Genomic DNA, 6,378 nt, shown 5'->3' with positions numbered 1-6,378 from the left:
TTAGCATCAGACTTGCCTTTGACACATGTGTGCTGCATCTGAAGGCTCTCCTCTGGCACCTTTAATATCAGTCAATCAATTAATAATTTATTTACACTTTTCATACAAACAAAATGTAAGACGAAGGGCGCCTCCAACACAACCTCCTCCATCACAGCCACTGGCACAGGACTGGCAGATGAAGGTCCAGAAGCCACCTCCGCAGCACCCACGGTCGTCTCCACATTAAAAAAAAGAACAAAAAAAAAAAACAATGAATGAATTGCACATTATAAATTTAGAGAGCTTTTACATTAAAGGGAAAAGACAAATTGAGCAACCAACTTCAGTTAACATACATAGAAAAAATTGGGAGTATAAATTTTGAAATGCAATCATGGGTCATGTGCATTTCAAATTTACCATTACTTGGCTAAATTAATTCATTTATCTACCAACTAAACCTCTATTAATTTGCATGAATTACATTGAAATGTTGTTTTTAAATTTAAGTTTATACCACATTTATAATGACCATAACATAGCTTTGCTAACTCCATTCAAACAAAACATCATTCACAGTAAGTGCATCAACCTCCTCCATCGCAGTTCAGGCTAGTAAGGCAGCACCAGCACGGGGGACAGGACGGGCAGCGGGGACGGGCACGGCAACCGGGACAGGGCTGGTAGGTGTCACCTGGGATGAAGACACCTCCACAACACTCACTCCACACTCGATGCTGCCTCCAGCTAGAAAACAAAACAAAAAAAAATTTGTAATTTACATACTGATACACAATTATTGCTTTTGTGTGTATTATACTGTTTGTTTGTACTTAGTTACTTTTATTAACACAGATATACACTGCATAAAATTGAAATGAAGTTTGATTTTATTTCAGTCTGTACATTGGATGCAACCTACAGGCTACCAATCAAAAGGATCTATTAATGACAGAAAATACTTAAGTCTTGTTTTTAACTATACTGTATATTGCAATTGGTTTGCATGCTCCAGTCAGAAATTAGACAATTTATACAAACCTCCACTGCCACAGCCTCGCGTTTAGGACTGGTCGCTGAAGCCTCGGTGGACAAAACCACAGGCTGTGGTTTTGCCGCGACCTGGGGGGGAACCATGTATTTTAATCATTGACTAAATAATACAAACATGTAAAAATTTCATTGCTGTCATCTACCCACACTGCCCAAATAATTACAAATTAGTCAAATATTACAATGAAATAAATGACCAACCTGCTGCCTAGCAGGTCTCCTCCTTGAGGCAACAGCTATCCGTCGTCGTTCCACATTTGACGCCTAATGCAAGACAAACAAAAAACTTCTTGAAGACATATTTGGGGCATAGGTCCTTTTGTATAATATAAGCAGTCGTCACTGTGGTTAACTTATTGTTTGTCAGGACCAGGCTTGGGAAGTAATGGATTACTTGGATTAGGATTACATCATCTAGATACAAAAAAGGTAACTAATCCATTACAGTTAGAAATAAAAAGACAGTCTGTTTAAAGTTACATTTAGTAGAAATAATGATTTTCTTTTTAGCAGGATTACAACATGAAAATAAAAGATGATATACCACCATGCTCAGTGCACACACATTACACACAGTACTTAAGTCTCACTGAAACCAGCTAATGTTCCCGGCAATTCATTATCATGTCCCCTAGTAATTAAAGTGTTTCACAATGTGGAAAAGAACTTATTTTTAGCCTTTAAATCTATCACTCAATTGCAAAGGAACAAATAGCTGGACAAACTAATAAACCTAACAATGAACGTAAAACATTTGGCTACACAATTGCATCACACTTTATATTATGGTAATCCAAAAGTAACAAAAAGTAATCAAGTTCATTACTTTAATATTGTAATACTTGGATTAGGTTCCAGCAGGTAAGTATTTACTGTTTAGGAATATTTTTTTTTAATTGTAACCCTCTCAGGCCTGGTCAGAGCTAAAGAAACATTTTGTAAAAAAGGCCTCAACACATAATTTGCATGCAAATTACCTGCTTGCCATGTGGAACGGGCGTTGACGGGCACACGGGGGTAGGCAGATGCGATGGAACAGCTTGATCCATCGCATCCAAAATGGCACTGCTGAACCGGATGGGATTCAGTGGGATGAAGCACTCCTTCAACACCACCTGTAAAAAAAAATGCAAGAAGACCATTGCTGAAAATTTGTCTTGGTAAAAAGCAGACCAGACACAGCATAATAAAAACATGACAAACCTGCTGGTGAACCATCCTGCGTTTGTGTGCATCAGAGGACTGCGGGATGTCCTCGGGATGGTTTCTCTGTAATGACAAATATAGTTTGTATTTAAGACGAGTACCCTTTGATCATTACTACATTAAACTGCTTAAGGAAACTTTTTTTTCCCAAAAAGTCACAAACATAATAACAGTGTCTAAAGTCTTACCTTCCGGTTCTTGCCAACAAGCGTCCATTCAAAAGGATTTGACGGACGTGGCACAACAATCTCTCCCTTCACGACCACCTTGGGAGCAAAGGTTCTCACAGGAGGCAGTGGTTTGTGAGGAACCTTGGGTTCGGGTGATGGTTTTTCAAGCTGCTGATAGGCCGAAAGCCACAGCAGCTGGGCCAAGATCTGCATGCCACCATCATCGCTGAGGTGGACCTGCGGATATAAACAATTAAAAAAATCATTCACAGAAAATAAATTTTACAGTCAATATGAATCTGCAATGCACTAAACCTGACATTCAAAGAAGCATACATGAAACTTCTCCATTTGACATTTCACAATTACATATTCTACTTACACCATCTCTGCTCCACAAGTCTAGGCGGTCAAGGGGGAAGTGCTCAGCAGTGGGGTAGTACTTGATCCCTGTGGGGGTGGGGAGAGGAGGAGAGCATTTAAGCAGCTAAAGAAAACAGTGACTATAACGATTACAATATTTATTAATTCGGTTTGACTAAGAAGATATTACCTGTTTATACAAGTAACTGCACTGGAGCTACAAACTTTTTAAACTTACCCATGCTGGCTGCCACTCTGCGAAACTCTTGGCGCATAAGGTCTTGCAGAACCAAGTCAACGTTAAGACGAGGCGTGAAGTCCTGAACAAAGACCTACACAAAATAATAGCCTTTATTACAAAACTGCATTTTCTTCTCAAAATGTCATAATCAAAAATATATATTATTTTAGTACACCTAATATAACCAACTTGCTTATAGTACTAAATATTACCTACTACTACCAAAAAAAAAAAAAAAAAAAAAAAAAAAAAAAAAAAGACATATGTTTGGCCAGCGACTGCACGTGCTCAAGAGGAGCTTGCGGAAGGACACTCCTGCCTTGTCGACGGTCCTGCTCGCTGTCAGGTTGTTGCTGGGGGCCATCACGCAGACTGCGTCAGGTGTCCGAGCGACAGCGGCATGAAGCAACTCGGTCCTCAACTCAGCAGCACAGGCCCCCGGGGTGGACATAAAGCCAAAGGAGACGCGTCCCCCTGGCATTGTCACAAATCCATCTACGATGGCTCGTAGATGGGAGGCTCCCACAACAAGAACGAACTGAAACAAGAAAAAAGTTTTTGTTTTTTTTTACAATTAAAATGTTTTGCAATTCCTCAACTCAAGAAATTTGTTCTTAAATTCTAAAGTAATATTACCTTCTTGTCTGGTGCCTCAGCTGGAATGACCAATTTGTGACTGCGTCCAGTCAGGGAAGAAATTGGCCACTGCAACACTTTGTGGCGGTAACCAGTACCACGAGCTATTTATGAGCAAACAAAAAAAGACAACAAATTGCAATTAAAAACAAAAATGCAAAAATACTTTACAATCATGTGACAATATACACCTTACACATACAAGGAAAACATTTGAGAAATCACTTGGCAACATACGTGCACAGGAGTTGGTGCAAGCCCGCTGAGGTCCGAGGACCACAGTACGGCGCTCCGCCATTCTCCTCCTAGCTGCCTGAGAACGGCGGAAGGACTTGTCCCTAGGCATCTGAAAGTACATAAACACAACAGATTAATGGTGAACTGATAAGACATTCTCAGCCCACAGTTTGTGTACATTTACATTTTTTAAATACACCTATATTAAGAAAACAGCAATGGAAGTATTCAGATCCTTTACTTACAACTGACTCTAGAGGATGTGCTGACTGCCATTTACACTGACTCTGCATAAATACCTCATATAACCATGCTTTAAAAAAATTCAAACTATCACTTTAAGCAAACTAATAGTAGCACAGTATGAAAATATTCCACTACAGGTAAGACACACATTTAAAGATACATGACAAGAAGGGAATGTCTGTTTCAAAAGTAGAATCTGAAATGCTTGTTTTAATGTAACTAAACAAAATAATCTCACAGTGAACAACCAACACTGTTACACAAATATTTCCTTATGAAACTGATAGATACAACTGTGCACTTTCATATAAGTCCCTCTCTTTCACCAAATTTAGACCAAGAATCCTGTTGCTGCCTCCATAACGCATAAAAAACACTTAATTCAAACTCAAAAGAAAAAAAACCCACTACAACAGTATTTCTTTGCTTTTCCACGTTTCCAGCAATCACCAGATCTGTTTTGGTCAAAATACGACTATAATTGACCGAGTTGAATATGGGGGAAGAGGGGGGGGCACAACTGTCACTGCACCAAAGTCCATTCACAAAACCAGCAATTTTCCTTCATGAAGCATATTACAATACACTTCCTTCAAACGGCACAGCAACCAAATAAATACGACCACAAACACTCGATTTACTTTCCATTTCGTTTACTTTAATAAAACACAGGACCTGTACACTGATATCTTTAACACTTTGTACCTCAACTGTGTGAAAATTACTTACGGCGCGTCCGCAACAAGTCCGCTGAAGAAACCACAGGAATCACTGGAAGGAAAAGCTCTCTGGATCGCTGTGAAGCTCTCTGGATCGCTTTCCAACTCTCCTCTCTCCAACTCTCTCTCAAACTCTCTCCAACTTGCTCTCAAACTCTCTGAAACTCGCCAAATCTCTCTCAAAATCGCCTCTCAATCGCTGTAGTAAGCCTTCATGCCTCAAAATCGAAACAGAAGACAAGTCCGTTAAGTTGGAGGCCTGTATTTATAGCTTCACCTGCGTGCCAATCAAAATTCAATTCAACCTATCAGAAACGCTCTAACGAAGAGGGTGGGAAAAGGCTTGCGTAACCTAGGACATACCGGATACACTTCCTTTAGCGGAAGTTGTCAAAATAAATGTCCTCTTGCATTTACATACTGTTTTACTGCATAGTACAATTAATTTGAAGTATAATTTAAAAGTGTAAATTATTTCTACATTTAAGGTTAATTAATATGTTAAAAACAAACAGTAAGGCAGGAATGTATACTGTTTACTTCTTAATGAGACAGATAATACCAAATTAAATGTTTTGTTTCTTAACCACAGGAGTGACAGGATGTAATCCCAAAACTGCAGTGGATATGTAGTATAAGCATAACAGCACCCAAAAGACATAATTGAAGTCTAGTCAAAAAGTACTGATGACTTATTTTTAACACCACAGTTTCATATTACATTCATTTTTTCTATTTCACAGTTTTGATCACTGTGTGCTAAAACAATTACGTGGTTAGGTTCAATCAGATTATGTTACTGTTAGTTAAATATCATTGTTCAAATTAAATTACACCTTTAACCATAAGCTACAAAACCTTTTTGCTAGAAAGATTTGCATTCTAAATTCTCCTATATATATCCTCAAAAAGAACACACAACATGAATGCTACCATCTAGTGTCATAAAAAATTATAACATGACATAAAATGAACAGCCTAAAGACTACCACTGAGATGGTATTTACCAAATAAAATCATTCATTTGACCATTACAGCAACAGGATTAAAATACTCAGTGAAATTATGTACATTTATTCCATTTCCAGTGAATTATGGGAAAGGTAATTTATTTGAACTCACATTATAGACAGCTATTGTTTTCATAACAGCTGAATTTGTGGTGAAATTATGTACACTATAAGAAACTACTTATATTTGCCAAGCCTCACTACTCTAAGCTTGAAATCATAAGAATTTTCAACAAACTAGGGATCTGTTCACTGTACATACTTTGTATTTTTATATGTATGTAGCATCATGGCACTCTAACACTTGTGCTGTAGAATATCAATCTGTCTTGATACCTTATGTAACCTCTAAAACAGAACTTGTAAACATTTTCTGAATTTGGGAAGATATTCATCTTCAATTTAAAACACATAATGTGTACAATGTGCCTGACTTATCACACTCTATCTTCCTCTCTCACTTAACTTTATAAATAAGACTGAATGCAAACCATCAAAATGAAACAGACAACTAA

The 6,378-nt window shown here is 37.9% G+C and overlaps 1 pseudogene; it reads right to left on the bottom strand.

Annotated features, from left to right (window-relative positions):
• Positions 1 to 589: 589 nt before the first annotated feature.
• Positions 590 to 3,997, bottom strand: LOC146306366 (uncharacterized; annotated as a pseudogene).
• Between the last annotated feature and the right edge of the window lie 2,381 nt (positions 3,998 to 6,378).

The sequence above is a fragment of the Lutjanus erythropterus genome, chromosome 22 (genome assembly GCF_056507025.1).
Source record: "Lutjanus erythropterus isolate fLutEry1 chromosome 22, fLutEry1.hap2, whole genome shotgun sequence".
Classification (NCBI taxonomy): Eukaryota; Metazoa; Chordata; class Actinopteri; order Lutjaniformes; family Lutjanidae; genus Lutjanus; species Lutjanus erythropterus.
Note: the sequence above shows the minus strand (reverse complement) of the source record. Positions and strands in the feature narration are given on the sequence as shown.